The sequence below is a fragment of the Camellia sinensis genome, chromosome 4, assembly GCF_055761805.1.
Source record: "Camellia sinensis isolate YWXY chromosome 4, ASM5576180v1, whole genome shotgun sequence".
NCBI classification, from domain to species: Eukaryota; Viridiplantae; Streptophyta; class Magnoliopsida; order Ericales; family Theaceae; genus Camellia; species Camellia sinensis.
In genome coordinates this window covers 175,584,216-175,606,047 of record NC_138964.1, presented here as the reverse complement: position 1 = coordinate 175,606,047, position 21,832 = coordinate 175,584,216, and the positions used below count along the sequence as shown (strand labels likewise).

The following is a 21,832-nucleotide window of genomic DNA, read 5'->3' as shown; positions in this document are numbered from 1 at the left end:
TAATTTCAATACCTGCATAGACCGCATGTTTTGATTGCGTAGACCGCATGTTTAATTTCAATACCTGCGTAGACCGCATGTTTTGATTGCGTAGACCGCATGTTCAACTCGTTACCTGCGTAGACCGCATGTTTTGATTGCGTAGACCGCATGCCTAATTTCATTGATTGCGTAGACCGCATGTTTAATTTCAATACCTGCGTAGACCGCATGTTTTGATTGCGTAGACCGCATGTTCAACTCGTCACCTGCGTAGACCACATGTTTTGATTGCGTAGACCGCATGTTTAATTTCAATACCTGCGTAGACCGCATGTTTTGATTGCGTAGACCGCATGTTTAATTTCAATACTTGCGTAGACCGCATCTTTAATTTCAATACCTGCGTAGACCGCATGTTTTGATTGCGTAGACCGCATGTTTTGATTGCGTAGACCGCATGTTCAACTCGTTACCTGCGTAGACCGCATGTTTTGATTGCGTAGACCGCATGCCTAATTTCATTGATTGCGTAGACCGCATGTTTAATTTCAATACCTGCGTAGACCGCATGTTTTGATTGCGTAGACCGCATGTTCAACTCGTTACCTGCGTAGACCGCATGTTTTGATTGCGTAGACCGCATCTTTAATTTCAATACCTGCGTAGACCGCATGTTTTGATTGCGTAGACCGCATGTTTAATTTCAATACCTGCGTAGACCGCATGTTTTGATTGCGTCGACCGCATGTTTAATTTCATTACCTGCGTAGACCGCATGTTTTGATTGCGTAGACCGCATGTTTAATTTCAATACCTGCGTAGACCGCATGTTTTGATTGCGTCGACCGCATGTTTAATTTCATTACCTGCGTAGACCGCATGTTTTGATTGCGTAGACCGCATGTTTAATTTCAATACCTGCGTAGACCGCATGTCTTGGATTGCGTAGACCGCATGCTTAATTTCATTACCTGCGTAGACCGCATGTTTTAATTGCGTAGACCGCATGTTTAGTTTCATCACCTGCGTAGACCGCATGTTCCAAGTGCGTAGACCGCATGCTCCACTTACATGTTTGTATTTCCACAGCATTGTCATGCTCCCCACTTGCTTTGCGCTGTCACGCATTTCGAGTACACCACATTTGCATTGTCATGCATGTTGCTAACCATATTGTACCTGTTAAGTTTGTTTTCTTTGCAGGCACGATATTGTATGTACGGTTCATTTGAGGTTGGCACGACCAGACGAATCGCACAGGTATTGTATCTCCCGAGTGAGACGTATTGAGAATTCATTAATTCTCTTACATCCTTTCTGCATTGTAGTGTAGTTTGGAATGCTAGCTTAAAACTGTCGCACGTTTGCTTCGTTACAGCTGTCTTTGCATGATCAATAGTTATGCTCGGCTCCGTGCATTGTCTTGCATTTTGCCCCTGCCTTCGGGCGCATATCTTATCTGTCTTGCATGTTTGTCTAAGTCTTCGGCCTTGTCAAAAATGGGTCGTCTCTAGGCTTTGACATTCACTCCCGTCATTGTTATGACTTTCAAGTTCTGTCAAAGAGGGGCAACTGTAGACACCCCATTTTTGACCGTCCTCAAGACTTGGACGTCACCGCTCGAACACTCGGTGATTATCCATGTTTGTGTTTGTTTGGAGTTCCCGGAGGTTTTGGCTCCCGCGCCCTACCTCAGAATCTTCGAACTTGACCGTTTAGTGTCCGGTTTTGCACCGAACACTTGTGTTTTGCCTTGGAAGGGCAGGGTAGGGCTTGTAGACCATCCCCACCCACCACCGGCATTGGCTTGAGGCCACCGGCTGGTTTTTGTGGCCATCGGCAATTTAGTTTGCCGGCCGGCACTATTTGTTGCCGGCCAGCACTATTTGTTGCCGACCGGCACTCCTTTTGGCCAAGATGGCATTTTTTGCCGGCCGATTGCTGTTCATCTGCTTTTGCAGATATTTTGGGACAGCTGTATTGCTTTTGCTCCCCTCCATACACGTGTATGGAGGGATCTCCCTCTTGCAAAGCTTGTCTTGGAAGCTTTACAAGAGGCATATAGAGAGAGCTCTCTCTAAGGCAAAAAGAGGGGCTTTAGACATTTTTGAGAGAGAAAATACAGAGGAGAGCTCTGGTTTTCTAGGGTTAGGGTTAGACATACACTCATCTATCTCTCTTTCCCTCTCATTTTGCACACTAGGTGTTTTGTGTCTTACTATTGCACACAAACACCTAGTGTTTCACCTTCCTCTTGGAGCTGAGGTTCTAAAGAGTGTGTTTTGAAGTTTTGGTGTTGGATTCAAGCCAAAGGAGGCCATTGGAGCATCTTTGTTGAAGAAGGCATCAAGGGTGAGAAACTAGTCATTTTTTTCCCCTTTTTTGCATTGATTTTCTACTAGTCTTAGAGCTGTTTTTGTGATTATTGTATAACATAAAAAAGTTCTGTTTTTAAGCCCTCTTTGTTGTTTATTAAGAGTGTTTTGTTGTTTGAGGGTTGTTGACCACCCTTAGGCCTCAAAAGGCCTCTTTTTGAGCCATTTTGTGCTAGCTCCGGGATTTTGGTGTTGAGGTCTCTTCACCACTGAAATCTTGAGGGATTTCAGTGGTGAAGATGATGCTTTGAAGTCCCAAGAAGGAGAGGGTCACCCCCTCTCCTTGTTGTCCTTGAAAAGGGCATTTTTTTTGGCCTCTTAAGGAAGCCTATGCTTGAGTGTGTGTTGAGCGTGTTTGGTTTGTTTTTCATGCTTATATATCCATGATATAACATGATTTTAAGTTGGTTTTGGAACTTCATGCATGCTTAGCATAGTTGCCATGTAATGCCTTATTTGTGCCTTAACATGTTCTAGGTTGTTAGCCTTGTTGGTGCATGTTTTAGGCTTGCATTTGTGAAGATTATGTGCTTATTTTGTCATGTTTTAGCTCTGTCCATAGTCGTTTGGGTCGACCTTTGCATGCATTATGTAGCTCCTTTGTATTTGGGCTTGTTGGCCTTGAGCATGTGCATGTGTAGCATGCCATCTTTGCATTGTTTTGGTGATTTGGAATCATCCTACATGCTATTTCAGTCCCATTTCCATGCTTGTTTGATTACCTTGCATGTCTCTTTAATGCTTTGAAAGCATGTGTTGCAATGCCCCATGTTTTGGCCATGGTGTATGCCTTTGTATTTGGGACACTTAGATGCCATCTAAGGAGTCCTTTGGCCTTGTTTTAACATGCTAAAAATCTGTTTTTAGTTGTTTAATGCATGCCATGTTTGGTCATGATAAGTGTAGATCAATGCCTTATTGATTTACTTTGAACACTTAGGCCATTTGGTGCATGTTTTGGCTTGATTTATAACTTGATTTGGCATCATTTTATAACATGATTTTAGGGCTCATGTCGCATACTAATTGTCCACGTTTCCTCCTTTCAAGTGTGCTTGAATGTTGCTTGATTTGTGCTTAAGTGTTGGCCCTTATGTGCATATGTGTGTGCATGACATTTAGCCTTCATTTTATAGCACTATGGCCACTGTTTTAGGCCTATTTTAGAGCTGCCTAATTCATGTATAAGTCCATCTTGCCGTTCATTTGCATTGCCATATGCATGCTTGCATGCTTGCATAAGTGCCTTGCCATGCCATGTTGCATTCCTAGCTTGTATGCCTAGGTTGCATTGTATCTTGCATGCATTCCTTGTCCCTTGACTTGAGTGATAGGGATTGGGAGTTTTGTTTGATTGGTTTGCATTGCATTTGAAACCAAAGTTGCATACTTGGTTCTTTGGGCCATCATGCATGGAAATACGTGATTGATGGTCCGAGAACCGAGGCACATGTCCCTTTGAGTCATCACAATGATAAGAGACATGGTTGGTGCATACATGCCTTGAAATATGCTGCCATGCCTTGTTTTGCCCTCTGTTGTTGTGAGTTGCAGGTTCTGCAGGAATACTCTGCCGACCGGCAGTGTAATGTGCCGACCGGCACCATTTTCTCTGCCGACAGACCCTATTTTGTGCCGATGGCCATACTACACTGCCGGTGGAAGTTTCATTCAGCCGGTGATGATCCCCTCTGCCCAAGGATGCAGTCCTGAGGTTTTGACAACCTCCAGAGGAGGAAAGGAAGGAAAATAGAGGCAGCTTGCGCATGGCGGCGCGTTTCCCGAGACGCTTTCCTGCTTTAATTAATTTATTTAATTCGTTAATTAAATTAATTTGTAATATTAATTAGCTTGTGTAGTTAATTTGTAATATTTATTCGGTCCCTCCGAGTGAGGGCAAATCTGTAATAAGTGTGTGTGGGTGTGTGAATGTCTTCCAATCCCCACTTCTTTCCTCCCTTTTATTTACCTGCTTTAATGGTTAGTATTAGGGCACGTCTAATTTAGCATACTTTATGCTATGCATGCGTGCATCCATGCATTTGTATTGCATGCATTAGGCTCGGTACATCATGCTAATTGCATTCGTACTTCAAATTCCAAATTGAATATGTGATAATTGTGCATTTTCACATGACATGTTTAGGATAGCCGAGCCTATTCTAGCAACATTTTGTATGCGATGCATTAGGCATCTAACATGGACTTGGATCATGCATGTTTGCTAACGAGTTCTTTGTTTTGGCACGGAGTACTATGTAAGTATTTTAACGCTTTAGCATATCGCATGAGTGTGAATGTTGCCATGACAGCATGCTTAACATGTGGCTAGATGCTTATGTGTTAAACTGTTTTGAATGCCTGTGGGTGAAGGCCGGATTGTTTGAGTTGGAAAAACTCGTTGAAATCCGCATTTTAGCCTACTTACGAGTAGCAAATTCCAAAGCATTTTCAAACCAAACGGATATGCAATGTTTATTTCCAAATTAGGCAATCTAGTCTATACTTGTTTGCTGAGCGCACAACATAGTAATTCTAGGCTAATAAATGGAATAAGAACACATGAAGTTTTCAAAATCGGATATCATGGTTAGTAGAGGCCGGTCTTCGGACCGGGCGAAAGGGGGTGCTCATAGCTGACCTTCCCCGATCGTACCCAAGCTCCCGAGCCGAGATAACTCCGGTGATGACGGACATGTGGCCTTCGGCACCGAGTCAGGGTTTCCTAAATTTCCCCATTTTAAAAAAAAATATTTAGGTGGCGACTCTGTATCTGGCAAAGCAGTCCATGTTTGGCACTACTTTTCAAAACAAATCTGTTTTCTCAAACGATTTGCCAGATTTGGACTTTTTGGTTCAGATTTAGAACCGTGACACAAATCGAGTCCGAACTGTAGCAGCGAGGTCCCCCCGCGGGCTTGTTACAGAACTCTTTCTCTTGCAAAATCTCTCTTGCTCGACCTTCTCTTTTCACTCTCCACTCTCTCTCGCTTGAATCTCACTGTCCACTTTCCACTCTCTTTCACTCGACTCTCACGTGATGAAGATTTGAAGATTTTGATCGATTGTTAATGAAGATTTGAAGATTTCGATCTGCTGTTGATGAAGATTTCGATCGATTCATAATTGGTAAGCCTACTTTCTATGTATGAATCCAACTATTTGTCTCTCTCTCTGTAATCTAGCATATTTGTTTCTGTGTTGATTTACATAATGGGTAAGCCTAATTGCTGAATTTCTGTGTTGATTTATTCTGAATTTCTGTGTTGATTTATTTTGGTTTCGTGGAGGGAGAGTAATTCTGAAGATGAGCTAACTGATGGATGCATGCAATCTATTCGATAAAATTCCCATAAGAAAATATATCATCTACTCTTATTTTTGCTGAAGAGGCTCAATTTAAAAATGAGGTCTCCACAACACACATACACTGAGTAAATCATTTGCACCTCCTACACTTAGCATTTTCTCATGCCCAATTATGTTGATTTACATCCAAAAGTCTTCACAAAGCTGCAAACCCAATTATTGTTGAAATTTTTACTGAAATAGGAAAAGGAATTATTTTATCCAATGATTGCTTGCATTAATTCTATAGTGCTCTTTTACAGATGTTGAGCCATTATTGACTCAAGATCATATGAATTTACAGAACGTAAAATGTTTCTATCTAATATTTCAATCACATAGCGTCTTGTCTTCATGTCTTTGTGTTTAGACCATATAAAGCTATTACTTGATCGGCAAGAGAAATTGTATGAGAGACAGTCTGAACTAAAGGCCTTGTTGGAAGACTGTGAAGCATTGGGAAGTCCTCAGAATGATGGCACTGCTGTTACTGTGGAGAATTGGTCAGGGCTATTTGAATGGGATTCTCAAGTTGATGATGTAAGATTCAATGTTTTTGGCATTTCCAATTATCGTGCTAATCAGCGAGAGGTCAATGCCATTTCAGTAGTTCATCCAATATTCTTTTAATTCTACTTTTATTTTTTTTTATCGTCATCTTATAATTCTACTTAAAGAATTCGTCATTGACAAATCTTCAGTTGTGTGGTTCTGCATTTTTTTTTTTTTTTGGTGGAAGGGAGTTAGACCAACTTCTTACATTTTTTCTTTGTGCTTTAGTTTTATGGTATGCAGCCCTTTTTCTTGGTTTTTCTCTCTTTTCCTTGAGCCTTGTTGTTTCTTACTGGAGAATGTCCATTCAGTTATAATTATATTTATATTTATATTTTTTCACCCTTTTAATGAAATTAAATTTCTTATCTTAAGATTAGAAGGAAAAAATATGTCTAAGATTTACAGGCAGGAATTAACAGTTGCCTTTGCAGTGTTATATTTGTTGGTTTCAACTTAGCAATCGCTGAAGAGCAGAAAGTGAAATTATGCATAAGTACTTAGTATGGGTAAGATCTTACCATTTGGTTGGATGAAACCCATGAAAAAGGTGTCTCTTGAAGTAGGATTACTTTGCATGGGAGATCCTCTATTTTTTGAAGAATGAAGTTACTTTATTATCTAATTTTGAATGGTCATAGGTTGTGTTTTTATGAGGTCTATAAATAAGGTTTAGATTTTTGTTTCTTCTCTTTTCTCTTTTTCTGTAGTTGTGCATCTGTGTCTTTTTCTTTTCTTTTCGAATGGCTACAAATGTTCTGGATGTTTATATTTGAATATATCTGATAGGAGAGGCTTTTGATGTAGGAAATGATGTTGACAAGTTGTAAGATCCAAATATAGTTACTAAGGCCTAAGTCTCGATAGCTAAGCCATAGCCCAATATGTAGATATATTAGTGGTACGCACTCTAAAATTGTTAGAAATGGTAGAAAAATTCTGGGTAAAATCAGAATTTTTTCTCAAGTTTGGTCTATTTTTTTTAGGTGGGCCCCGAGCATCGATTTACTCGGGTCAAAGTGGTAACGCGTTCTATGCCGCGTTGTGATTCACGTGGTATATTTGGTTGCTCAAAAATAGGGCCCTTCCCGTTTTCAAACAGAATTAAACTAGTTTGGATTTATTGCTCATCCAAACAGAGCCCTTCCCGTTTTTTATCTGTTTCATTTATTAACCCAACAGATTCAAATCTGTTTAAATTTGAATCTAACAGGTTTCATACCTGTTCAATTCAAAACCAAGAGTCATCTTTGCATCTATAAATAGACTAGCCTCCCATTTGGATTTCATTCCAATTTTCGTACTCCATCCTCTGCAAATTATATTCTTCATCTTGCTGCATTTTATTTCCGAAAGAAAGAGTGTAAACACTTAGTGTGTTCGTAAGGCAAACAATTTGTAGTGCTGCTATTGTTTGTGGTAAGATCATTTCATCTTGGGAGATAGACGTCCAAATTCTGAAAGTACCGTGGAGAGGACGAATCTGTCTTAAGGACACAGTGTTAAACACTGGACTTGATCAGAAAAGTTATTCAAATAAATTAACCAAGTAAGTTGTTTAATTTTATTCTGTTTTTATTTGTTTATTTAATCAGATTTTATTTTTGTTTTTGTAACAAAATAAAATCTGTGGTTTTATTTATTTATTTTTATTTCGAGTTTGATTTTTGTAATCAAACAAATTCTCTCATTTTCTCTATTACTTTTATTCTTGTTGTTGTTTTGTACACAACAGAATTTAATCTTTTTAAATACAGTGAAGATTGTCCAACAATCTTAAGACAGATTCCTTTTTGGGTATCTTCATTGTATTTAATTTTCTATGTTTTCAAATTAATATTCTGGTTGGAAAAATAAATAGTGATTTATGCTATTTGACAGATAGTAGTAATATACTGTCTCTTTTCTTTGACAACAACTAGTAGTACGATACTGGTGTCATTAACAATTCAGAATATTATTTGGTATTACAGAAAATTCTTGTGATATTTTATTTTTCTAGTTTTAGTAACAAGGAAAATAAAATTATTTGTTGTTATAATTTATTTTCTGGTTTTAGTAACTAGAAAATTAATTTGTATTTTAATTTTTTCTGATTTTTGTAATCAGAGATTATGGCTACTACAACTGAAACTGCATCTGGCAGTGGTACTCCTATTGTTACACCTACATCGGTCCCTATCCAGAACCATGTTCATGTACCAATCAATCATGGAGAAAAATCGAAAAAATTTAACGGTACCGAGTTTAAGAGATGACAGCAGAAGATGCTGTTCTATCTTACAACTCTTAATTTGGCCCGGTTTCTCCATGAAGAGGCTCCAGCACTTAAAGAGGGTGAAAGTGATCGGCAAGTTGTTGCTGCTGTAGATGCTTGGAAACATTTAGATTTCCTGTGCAGAAACTACATCCTAAATGGCCTTGACAATATGTTGTATAATGTATACAGTCCTCTGAAAACAGCAAAAGAATTGTGGGATTCTTTGGAGAAGAAATACAAGACAGAAGATGCCGGCACGAAGAAATTTGTCGTCGGTAAATTTCTGGATTTTGTTATGGTAGACTCCCAAACGGTATATCTCAAGTTCAAAGTTTTCAAATAATTTTGCATGATATTCATTCAGAAGGTATGTCTCTTAGCGAGTCATTCCAAGTCGCTGCTTTAGTGGAAAAGTTACCACCGGCTTGGAAAGATTTCAAAAATTATTTAAAACATAAACGCAAAGAGATGACTATGGATGAATTGATTGTAAGATTAAGAATTGAAGAAGATAACCGCAAAGGCTGAAAAGAGGAATGGGAAAAATCTCATTGAGTCCAAGGCTAATGTGGTTGAACAAGTTCATAAACCGCATAACAAAAAGAGAAAGTTTATTGGAGATGGTCCTAAACAAGGCGATAGTAGCAAGAAGTTCAAAGGAAAATGCTATAACTGTGGCAAAACTGGACATCGAGCTTCTGACTGCCGCCGCCCTAAGAAGAATCATGGAAGTACAAGTAAGAAGACCACCAATCAGGCCAATGTAACAGAATTGGATTACATCTCTGACGGAGTGAATGACATCAACCTTTCTACTGTGGTGTCTGAGGCTAACTTGGTTGGAAATCCCAAAGAGTGGTGGGTTGACACTGGAGCAACTCGTCACATTTGTGCGGACAAGAAGATGTTCACTACCTACAATGAGGCTGCAAATGGTGAACAACTTTTTATGGGAAATTCTTCTACTTCTACTGTGGCTGGACAAGGGAAAGTGATCTTGAAGATGACATCAGGGAAAGAACTAACCCTCAACAACGTACTGCATGTACCTGACATCCGGAAGAATTTAGTTTCTGGGTCTTTGTTAAGTAAAAATGGTTTTAGGCTTGTATTTGAGTCTGATAAATTTGTATTAACAAAGAGTGGTATGTATGTTGGTAAGGGATACATGAGTGATGGTCTCTTTAAGTTGAATGTAATGACAGTTGTACCGAAAGTTGCTATGAATAAGAATAACACATCTTTTGTTTATATTCTTGAGTCAAATTTATGGCATGGTAGATTAGGACATGTGAATTTTGATGCTTTGCGTAGATTAATTGGTTTAGATCATATACCAAAGTTTGATATTAATCCTAATCATAAATATGAAATTTGTGTAGAAGCGAAACTAACTAAGACTCCATTTAAATCGGTTGAAAGAAAAACCGAACCTCTAGAATTAATTCACACTGATGTATGTGATTTAAAATTTATTCAAACTAGAGGTGGCAAAAAGTATTTCATAACATTTATAGATGATTGCACAAGATATTGTTATGTTTATTTACTTAGAAGTAAAGATGAAGCCTTAGAAATGTTTAAACTCTACAAAACAGAAGTTGAAAATCAACTTGGTAAAACCATTAAAATGGTTAGAAGTGATAGGGGTGGTGAATATGATGCACCATTAAATGAATTTTGTGCACAACATGGCATTATTCACCAAACTACAGCCCCTTATTCTCCATAGCAAAATGGAATTGCTGAAAGGAAGAATAGAACCCTAAAAGAAATGATGAATGCCATGTTACTAAGTTCAGGCTTACCACAGAACTTGTGGGGGGAAGCAATATTGTCTGCTAATTATGTTCTTAATAGAATACCCCACAAGAAAACCAACAACACTCCTTATGAATTGTGAAAAGGTCGATCGCCTTCCTACAAATACTTAAAAGTGTGGGGGTGTTTGGCAAAAGTTGAAGTTCCTGTTCCTAAAAAGACTAAGATTGGACCAAAAACAATAGACTGTGTGTTTATTGGTTATGCTCAGAATAGTAGTGCATATCGGTTTCTGACTTATAAATCAGAAATACCTGATATAAATGTGAACACTATTATAGAGTCAAGGAATGCTGTGTTTTTTGAACATGTCTTTCCTTACAAGAAAGGACAGGAATTAAGTTCACAGAAAAGAACTTATGATTGTACACAAAGTCAAGAGACTAATGACAATCAAACACAAGAGACTAGTAATAGTCTCGACCAACAGGATTTACCTAATGATGAACCAAGACGAAGTAAAAGAGCGAGAACATCAAAATCCTTTGGTCCAGATTTTCTGACGTACTTGTTAGAAAATGAACCTCAAAGCTTTAAGGCAGTAATGACAGGTCCTGAAGCACCTTTGTGGAAAGAGGCTGTTAAAAATGAAATTGAATCCATTATGCAAAATCATACTTGGGAATTGGTGGATCTTCCACCAGGTTCTAAACCTCTTGGATATAAATGGATATTCAAGAGAAAAATGAAAGCAGATGGTTCAATTGACAAGTATAAAGCAAGACTTGTTGTTAAAGGTTACAGACAAAAGGAAGGTCTGGACTATTTTGACACATATTCCCCTATGACAAGAATAACATCCATTCGCATGCTTATTTCTATAGCAGCGTTGTTTAACTTAGAAATACATCAAATGGATGTTAAGACAGCTTTCTTAAACGGTGATCTAAATGAAGAGATCTATATGGAACAACCCGAAGGGTTTGTAGTATCAGGGCAAGAAAAGAAAGTTTGTCGACTTGTAAAATCTCTTTATGGATTAAAACAAGCACCTAAGCAATGGCATGAAAAATTTGATCATGCAATGCTTACTAATGGGTTTAAGATAAATGAATGTGACAAATGCGTCTATGTTAAAAACACTGACCAAGGATATGTCATAGTTTGTCTTTATGTGGATGACATGCTTATCATTGGAAGCAGTCAAAACATGATCAAATCAACTAAGCAGATGCTTAACAAAAGATTTGATATGAAAGATATGGGGGTCGCAGATGTTATATTAGGAATGAAAATTACTAAAACATCTGACGGATATACATTATCTCAATCTCATTATATTGAGCAAATTCTTGATAAATTTATCAAGGATGATTTGAATTTAGCTAGAACACCTGTAGACATCAGTCTTTATTTATCGAAAAATAAAGGTGATGCAGTGTCTCAGTTAAAATACTCCCAAATCATTGGAAGCCTAATGTACCTAATGAATTGTACTCGTCCTGATATAGCTTATGCTATCAGTAAATTGAGTAGGTACACTAGTAATCCTGGAGAAGACCATTGGAAAGCGATCATTCGGGTTCTTAGATATCTAAGATTTACTCGTGATCATGGTTTGAACTTTACTCGATATCCAGCAGTACTCGAAGGTTATTGTGATGCCAATTGGATATCGGATACTAAAGATTCAAAATCCACTAGTGGATATGCCTTTACTCTAGGAGGCGCTGCTGTTTCTTGGAAGTCCACGAAACAAACTTGCATCGCACGATCCACAATGGAATCCGAGTTCATTGCTTTAGACAAAGCAGGTGAAGAAGCAGAATGGCTTCGTCACTTCTTAGAAGACATTCCAATGTGGCCAAAACCTGTGCCATCTATTTGCATTCATTGTGATAGTCAATCTGCAATAGGCAGGGCACAAAATCACATGTATAACGGTAAGTCACGACATATTCGTCGTCGACATAATACCGTAAGGCAATTATTGTCAAACGGAATAATCTCAATAGATTATATAAAATCTAAAGAGAATATTGCGGATCCGTTAACAAAAGGTTTGACAAAAGAGCTAGTGTATAGTTCATCGAAGGGGATGGGATTAAAGCCTATTACATAAGAGTCGTCATAATGGTAACCCTACTTATATGATTGGAGATCCCAAGAACTAAGTTCAAAGGGACAACTAAGTTATGTATGGCTCACCAGAAATCACAAAGGGATTAAAAATTCCCTACCCATTCCTATGGTGAGAGTGATATCTGCAACATATGTTGTATGCAGGGGTATAAGGATAAGCTTTGCTTTTAATGATTACTTATTTCTTGATTAAGGTATAAAATCAAGACGAGTATAAGGAGATACTCACAATAAGAATCACCTATATGAGTGTTGAACTGGGGCCGGTTCTATGAGAATGAAAAGGCTAAATTCTCTAGAAACACTTATGAAAACCAGGCGCGTTCAAGGCCAAAATGAACACAACAGTGAGAACCACGATGTGTTAGAAGATATTTTGTGTGAAATCTATTATCTTGGCTTACACAAACGGCTGAACAATTCAAGGCATCGCGTCCATTGGTTAGCCAGTAAGTCCGATAGGTTATCACTAGGGAAGGTTCAAGGCCGAAAACTACCTATCCTGATGCAAGATATTTTCGACTTATACCCTTTCGTAAAAGTCTGCATATTGTTGCATTTCTGTTGTCATCAAATTTCATTCATGTGGGGGATTGTTGGAAATGGTAGAAAAATTCTGGGTAAAACCAGAATTTTTTCTCAAGTTTGGTCTATTTTTTTAGGTGGGCCCCGAGCATCGATTTACTCGGGTCAAAGTGATAACGCGTTCTATGCCGCGTTGTGATTCACGTGGTATATTTGGTTGCTCAAAACCATTACCGAGTGAATGGGAAATTGAAGCCAAAGTGTGCTCCATGGAAATGGAGTTATGGTGGAAATTCCTTAAAGTTGTAAATTGGCTTGTCCCACATTGATTTGGTGGGAAGTTTTGAAAGGGTTTATAAGGCTTAGGGTGAGATACTTGGGGTGTGCCCCAAGGGGTACCCAAGTGTTTTAGAGGGAGAGGTTATGGGCAAAATGGGTTAGACCCATTGGACCCAAAAATCACCACACACGCGCGCGCGCGCTGCCGCCGCCGTCCGTCCGGTCGGGCGTGCTGGGCCTGGTGCGTGGTGTGTGGTTGGGTTGGGCTTCTAATCTTTTTGGGCCAAAAACATTTGAATTTAATTTTATTTTTTGGTAAAATAAAATCCAGAATTCAAATTAAACTGATTTGGATTTTCTGTACATCCAAACAGGGCCCTTCCCGTTTTCAAACAGAATTAAACTGGTTTGGATTTATTGCTCATCCAAACAGAGCCCTTCCCGTTTTTTATCTGTTTCATTTATTAACCCAACAGATTCAAATCTGTTTAAATTTGAATCTAATAGGTTTCATACCTGTTCAATTCAAAACCAAGAGTCACCTTTGCATCTATAAATAGACTAGCCTCCCATTTGGATTTCATTCCAATTTTCGTACTCCATCCTCTGCAAATTATATTCTTCATCTTGCTGCATTTTATTTCCGAAAGAAAGAGTGTAAGCACTTAGTGTGTTCGTAAGGCAAACAATTTGTAGTGCTGCTATTGTTTGTGGTAAGATCATTTCATCTTGGGAGATAGACGTCCAAATTCTGAAAGCACCGTGGAGAGGACAAATCTGTCTTAAGGACATAGTGTTAAACACTGGACTTGATCAGAAAAGTTATTCAAATAAATTAACCAAGTAAGTTGTTTAATTTTATTCTGTTTTTATTTGTTTATTTAATCAGATTTTATTTTTGTTTTTGTAACAAAATAAAATCTGTGGTTTTATTTATTTGTTTTTATTTCGAGTTTGATTTTTGTAATCAAACAAATTCTCTCCTTTTCTCTATTTCTTTTATTCTTGTTGTTGTTTTGTACACAGCAGAATTTAATCTTTTTAAATACAATGAAGATTGTCCAACAAAAATAGCCTCAATTCCATGCATCCCCTGTAGAATGAATGAATTGCAAGTGGATCTTGTCATGTTAGAAGTGGTATGCTAGGACACTAGAGGTCATCAAAGTTAGAATTGATAAACCCAGCCCACATTTCTCTTTAAAACTCAGGTATTAAGGAGAGGGAAATTGGAGCTTTATAACTAGCACAGATAGGGCAACTCTAGGCCATGTGGGACGCATCCCAACATACCCTCTTGGACCACAACATATGGTAGCCAGACAAACGGCACACTAGTCACACGCCCAACCAAGTTTTGATACCAAATTGAAAATTCCAACCCACACTTCTCCTTAAAACTCAGATATTAAGGAAAGGGAAATAAGAGCCTTATAACTAGCACAGATGGGGCAATTCCAGGTGATGCAGGACACATTCCAACAGTTAGTGTATTTGTTTCATTCATCAATGTATAGAAACAACATTTGCCCTATTACCTTTTATGTGTCAAGTTTTTGTCATGCTATAGTAGGACATCCCGAGGTCTTCAAAGTTAGTATATTTATTTCACTTTGTGAACGTAGAGAAACAACATTTCCTCCATTACCTATTATGTGCCAACTTTTTTTTTTGCCTTCATTTTATGTTGTCATTTCCTTCATGGAAGAGATAATGGCTAATTATTATATGGCCATGCACAATTCATTGAAGAATGGGCTTGGTTCTCTTCTTCTTTTTTTTTTTTTTGATGACTGGGTGTCCGGGTTAGTTTACGTGCATCTCGACTAATCCCGGAATCCACGCAAAGCGTCCCTTCCATGTGAATCGGGTAAATATCGAGCAGAGCTTGTGGGCGTGGTTTTCTTCTATGGGACATCATCTGGAAATGTTTTTTTGGTCCTTTTGACAACTGACATCATTGCCTACTTACTTTTCTTAGTGATATTATCTTATTCAAAGATCACAAGAATTTCTTTGTTCTCATTTTTCTCTTTATCGATATTACATTTTTGTATCATCTTCTGTGGTAATATTAGTGCATGTATATTGCATATTTGGGATCATTTGACGAGTATTGATTGTTTTAAAATTCTATAGCTACATTATGTGTACATATTTACTAACAATGCTCAATTGTCACCAGATTGTAAATGCAGTCATGAGTAGAAGAGATATTTTGGTTATTATGGCTGCTGGTGGAAGGAAAAGTCTCTGCTACCAGCTTCTAGCTATTCTTCTTAATGGAGTTGCTCTTGCTGTGAGTCCTTTACTTTCTCTTATTCAGGATCAGGTGCTCTCAGATTTATATTAAATTTTCCTTTTTGAACCGTTGTACCAAATGAACCAACCTTTTCTGACAACTGCAGTTCCTTCAGGTGATGGGGTTGGCTGCTTTGGGCATCCCTGCATTGAAGTTGACCTCAACAACTGCTAAAGAAGATGAAAAGTTCATATACAAAGCCCTTGAAAAAGGTGAAGGAGAACTTAAAATTTTGTATGTCACTTCGGAGAAGATATCAAAGAGTAAGGGTTTATTTCAGAACTTGAGAAGTGCCATCATGTTGGTCGTCTGTCTCTAATTTCAATTGATGTATGTGCTAACATTTTTTTGTGCTTTGGCCACATGTGATAGATTGTGGTTGTCAATCTTTTTTGAAACTGCATATGTTGTCAAACTGCACTGTGTTGCAAGGCTTGCACCCTCCCAACCTGTGAGTTTTTCCTTTGATAACAATTTCATAGAGATTTTCAGATTTGTGGTTTGTGAACTTAAAATATTGGTTCTTGAAAATTACATCTTGTTTTGTACTAGTATAGGTCTTTATGTTTACTCATCCAGAGTACTCAATTACAAGAATCAATCAGCAGTATATGAAGCTTCAGTTTGAGATGCCCAATGACACTAGATCAACCTTGGTTCATAGCATGTGGTTGCCTGAGACTTGTCACTATTTTAAACTAATCTGCATGCGAATATTTTATTAAATCAAAATATCCATGTCACCTAGAGAACTGTGGGAAACTCGAATTAGTTTCATTCCTACATGTGTAGTGCTTGATTGAAATGTTAGAATACTTAAAATGTTGGAATACTGGAGTTAGGTACATGGGATGACATTGGTGTTGTCAAAATTTCAAGGAACATCGAAAAGTATGGCTTGTGGGGCCATTCGAATGGATACTAGGATTGCACGTATTCTTCTATTAATAAGGCTTATACTCTCGAATAACAGTGATGGTAGTTGAAACTGATTGTCTCGAAGGTGCAGGTAATGGAAAAGGAATAGAGAGCAGGTTACACTGTACGCACTTAGCATCAGAGTTCCACTGCAATAGAGATCCAAAATGTTGAATATTACTAAATTTTTCTATCCTACAACTTTCTTTTGGTTCTGCCACTTTGTTCCGTCATATTTTGGCAATATAAAAAATAATGAATCAGATCTCACTGAGATGAATTTCTTGAGACGTGGTGTGTGAGAATCCTAGGGACCAATATTAAATAGGTTTACGTTGACATTTACTGTTGTCAACTACAGGACATTCATTGCTCTCTCTCTCTCTCTCTGCCATTTTTAGTTTTCTATATAGTGTTTCTAAGAATTCAAATTGTCACTTTACAAGATTTTTTTCACACCTGATTAATAGGATTTGCTGGCTATTTTGATGCAACACTGTACAAAGATGTCCATCTTGGTATTGAGCCATCAAATCTGTCTTGGATTCAATTTGGGATTAGATCAAATCTGTTAGGAACTTTGACTGGACTAACTTTACTTGAAGGATGAGCATAATATGGATCATAGCAACTCATGACTGATATACTTCAAGGGAAGAACAAAAAAAAATTATTATTATTGCTGGTGTGGTTTGGGCTCAATCAGCTTGTGTTTTTAAAAGTTGGGTCAGGTTTTTTGAGTTGATATTTGGACTGGTTATTGTGGGTTGATTTAGGTATATATGGGCTGGTATGTTTTGGGAGTATTGGGTTGAGTTTTATCAATTTAGCAATTTAAGATGTTCATTATAATATGCTTAGCATTTAGTGATTAAAAAATATACTGATGTTGATATTATTGATGTAAAATAACATACACAAGAATCCTACATTCAGGATAAAAATTGGTAGTCATTTTATAGGTATATATATAGTGTTTGAAATTGTAAAGTTGTGTTTTGGCTGTCTCATTTGATATTCATAATTTCTTTGCAATGTTTATTAAGTTTTCATTATTTCTTTGCAATCGCTACCTTTTCTTTGCTCTGCTTAAGGCTTTGTCTAAAGAAATATGTAGAAATTTGATACTCTGTGCTCTGATCTATTCCCCCTCATAATGTGTATTGATCAAGTGCAAGCTTCGATTTGAGGAATATATATCTCCATGGTAACAAATTGAAACTCAACCGGTACCTTGTACAGTGGTGAACACTAGCATTGTAGCTTTTGATTTTACTAGCTTTCTATCTGGATTGTATTTTTTTCATAAAAAACATTCCCCAGTTTTTAGTTGTAATAACTTTCACATATGGTTCCAATTTTGAGGTTCAAATGGAATGCCTAATTAAATTACAATGCTATACTGTTTGAATTTTTGTCATTGCTATTCCTAGAGTGCTTAACGTTACACTTTTTTTTTTTTTTTTGGCGACGGTAAAAAGATGGTTGTCAAAAATCATGTTAGTGTTTTCCTTTGTTTTTTGCGACGGCAAAATAGCAGTCGCTATAAGTAGTTCAGGCGATCACGAACAATTCACGACCGTTGCTTTGCCGTTACAAAAAATATTTGCCACCCCTACATTCGTGACTCCCATTTGCCGTCGCAAAAGGTTTTTGGCAACTTTTTTTTATTATTTGCAACGGTTTATAGCGGTTACAAAAATTATTTTTTTTAGTCCTCTAATTTTGTAGAGGTTGTTTGAATATAAATTTTTTAGTGATTTTTTTATTATTTATTTTTTATCTTTTGTGATCTTTTTTTAACTTTTTTTTTAAAAAATTAATTATTTACATTGTACCCGATTAGACAAATATAAAAAATTGAAAAAATTGAACCCAATCTTAACTCAATAAATATCATTTTCAAAGAATTGGAAGAAACTACTACATATTGGCTAACTTTTATGTATGAACCCAATCTTTTATTTAGCAAATTTGTTGGATAAAATGAATTTAAAGAAGATTTAAGATAACTCTTTTTCTCATATCTTTTTTAATTATTAATTAATCATCTCTTTCACATATCACAGGATCATAAAAATAGGTTTAAAAAATAGACTTTCATATGATTTTTCTTTAAAAAATAACTGAAAAAAATGTTGACTGATTAATTCCTGAGAAATTAAATACTTAGCTAGAATAAATTGCAAGTGCTCTTATCAAAAAGCCTGAAGTCGCCATCCTCTGACTGCAACTTGTCCGAAGGGCTACAGAAGAAGTATAATATCATATTAGTATGTTAAATAAAAAGGAAGTATTGGTATACAGTCAGTGACTATATTTGAGTAACACAAATTTATTACTATTTGATGTGTTATCTATGGGATAAACTATTAATACGTTTTAATAGTTACACTTAATTCTCATCAAATTTTATTAAAAATAAGTTTTAATAAAATCGTTTAAAAATAATTTTTTGGGATAAATTTTTGCATATGTCACTAAAAACTGACAGTTAGTGACCTTTTTTTGTCATGGATTTTATAAATTGTCTCTAAAACTTACAATTACTGATATTTTTTTATGACAAATTTCTCAGGTTGTTGCTGAGAGCTGAAAATTAGTGATTTTTTTGTGATTATTTTTTTAAACTGTCACTAAAACTTATTGTACGGGGAGCAAATATTCCACAATGCCCCTACTCCTTTCGTCCAAGCTCCGCTTCTATCCGATCAACCTGCGAACGCAACGGCGGCGAGCTACCCAGCGGTGTGTTGTTGAAAAACCCCTCTAACGATCAAGTTAGCACACACTCAGAGATAGAGAGAGAGAGGAAGAGAGTTGAATGTTTAGGTTTCTCTCACCAAATGATGTTCCATGCCTAGCATGGGGGGCGCAGTCATGCTTATATACTTTCTGCGCTCAACTCTGCACCCATTAGTCTCTTGACACGTGAAGCTACTCTCCTATTTGTTAGCACAAATCCAGCGAACACCACCTAACCAAACCGCCAGACAACATTAGCGGGAACTAGGCATCCCGGCGGCACAACCTCGGCCTCATACGACCGTGCAACGTAACGAGTCCAACAGCGCCACTCGCCGAGCTCCGTTATGACCGAGCTTAGTAGCCCTCCGTAATGACTGACCAGTTACTCGGTTGGCCGGTCTGCGGAGGATCTTGCACGCCGATCTCAACGAGCAAACAACACGAATCGGGCTAGCAGAGAAGTTATCCCGGCCAAATCGGACCTGGGCTTTAACCGAGCGCACTGCACCTGGATTGTCCCAGCCTAGCTCGGCCCAAACATGCTCGGACCAATTTTAGCCCGGTCATTACCACGGCCCAAAGCCAGCTTATGAAATCTCCCTCACAATTGCCCCTTAATTCTGTCCACATTTGCGTGACCGGAATTACATTACAAGGCCGGGCTAGACTTTTTGCTCGGTGGTTCACTTTGCTCGGTCTAGAAACCACAAAGTTGGAAAACAAAGTCAGCTCGTCAACTCGTTTCTTGGCGAGTAAAATCAGCTTAGCAACTTCTTGAGCGAGCAAAATCAACTTGGCAAGGACCTTTAAAGTTAGCGAGGAAAGCCAGCTAAGCAACTTGATTCTTGGCAAGCAAGATCAGCTCGGCAAGGAACTCTAAGTCCAGCGAGCAAGGTCAGCTCGACGACTTTCTTCTTGACGAGGAAGGTCAGCCCGGCAAGGAACTCCAACGTCAGCGAGCAAGGTTCACTCCGCAACTTGCTTCTAGGCGAGCAAGATCAGCTCTGCAAAGAACTCCGAGGTCGACAAGCAAGGTCTGCCCCGCGACTTGCTTCTGGGCGAGCCACATTAACTCGGCAAGGAACTCCAAGGTTGGCAAGCAAGGTCAGCTTGGTGACTTTCTTTTTGGCGAGCAAGATCAGCTCGGCAAATAACTCCAAGGTCAGCGAACAAGGTCAGCTCGGCGACTTGCTTCTTGGCGAGCAAGATTAGCTCGGCAAGGAACTCCAAGGTCGGCAAGTAAGGTCAGCTCCGCGACTTGCTTCTTGGCGGGCAAGATCAGCTTGGCAAGGAACTCCAAGGTTAGCGCGCAAGGTCGGCTCCGCGACTTGCTTCTTGGCGAGCAAGATCAGCTCGGCAAGGAACTCAAAGGTCGACAAGCAAGGTTAGCTCGATGACTTGCTTCTTGGCGAGCAAGATCAGCTTGGCAAAGAACTCAAAGGTCGGCGAGCAAGGTCAGCTCGGGGACTTTCTTCTTGGCGAGCAAGATCAGCTCGGCAAGGAACTCCATGGTCAACGAGCAAGGTCCGCTCCGCGACTTCATTCTTGGCGAGCAAGATCAGCTCGGCAAGGAACTCCAAGGTCGGCGAGCAAGGCCCGCTCCACGACTTCCTTCTTAGTGAGCAAAATCAGCTCGGCAAGGAACTTCAAGAGCAGGAGTAAGGTCCGCTCCGCGACTTTCTTCTCGGCGAGCAAGATCAGCTCGGCAAGGAACTCCGAGGTCGGCGAGCAAGGTCCACTCCGCGACTTCATTTTTGGTGAGCAAGATCAGCTCGGCAAGGAACTCCAAGAGCGGGAGAAGGGTCCGCTCTGCGACTTTCTTCATAGCGAGCAAGATCAGCTCGGCAAGGAACTCTAAGGTCAGCGAGAAAGATCAGCTCGGCAAGGAACTCAAAGGTCGGCGAGCAAGGTCTGCTCGGCGAATTTCTTCTTGGCGAGCAAGATCAACTTAGCAAGGAACTCCATGGTCGGTGACCAAGGTCCGCCCCGCGACTTCCTTCTTGGCGAGCAAGATCAGCTCGGCAAAGAACTTCAAGAACGGGAGCAAGGTCCGCTCCGCAACTTTCTTCTTGGCGAGCAAGATCAGCTCGGCAAGGAACTCCAAGGTCAGCGAGCAAGGTCCGCTCCGCGACTTCATTCTTAGTGAGCAAGATCAGCTTGGCAAGGAACTCCAAGAGCGAGAGCAAGGTCCGCTCCGCGACTTTCTTCTTGGCGAGCAATATCAGCTCGGCAAGGAACTCCAAGGTCGGCGAGCAAGGTCAGCTTGACGACTTTTTTCTTGGCGAGCAAGATCAGCTCGGCAAGGAACTCCAAGGTCGGTGAGCAAGGTCCACTTCGCGATTTCCTCCTTGGCAAGCAAGATCAGCTCGGCAAGGAACTTCCAGAGTGGGAGCAAGGTCCGCTCCGCGACTTTCTTCTTGGCGAGCTAGATCAGCTCAGCAAGAAACTCCAAGGTCGGCGAGCAAGGTCGGCTCCGCGATTTCATTCTTGGCGAGAAAGATTAGCTCGGCAAGGAACTCCAAGGTCGGTGAGCAAGGTCCCCTCCGCGACTTTCTTCTTGCCGAGCTAGATCAGCTCGGCAAGGAACTCTAAGGTCGGTGAGCAAGGTCCACTCCACGACTTCATTCTTGGCGAGCAAGA

At 39.1% G+C, this 21,832-nt stretch overlaps 1 long non-coding RNA gene across 3 annotated transcripts; it reads left to right on the top strand.

The window, feature by feature from the left end:
- The first annotated feature begins 5,300 nt into the window (after positions 1-5,300).
- Positions 5,301-16,057, top strand: LOC145789699 (uncharacterized). 3 transcript variants are annotated; one of them, XR_014327930.1, is made up of 4 exons: positions 5,301-5,486; positions 6,076-6,245; positions 15,410-15,523; positions 15,642-16,057. It is a non-coding gene; the product is annotated as an uncharacterized LOC145789699 (long non-coding RNA). The 3 variants fall into 3 exon arrangements; XR_014327931.1 differs by having other exon boundaries at positions 15,633-16,057; XR_014327932.1 differs by having other exon boundaries at positions 15,410-15,556.
- Positions 16,058-21,832: the final 5,775 nt, after the last annotated feature.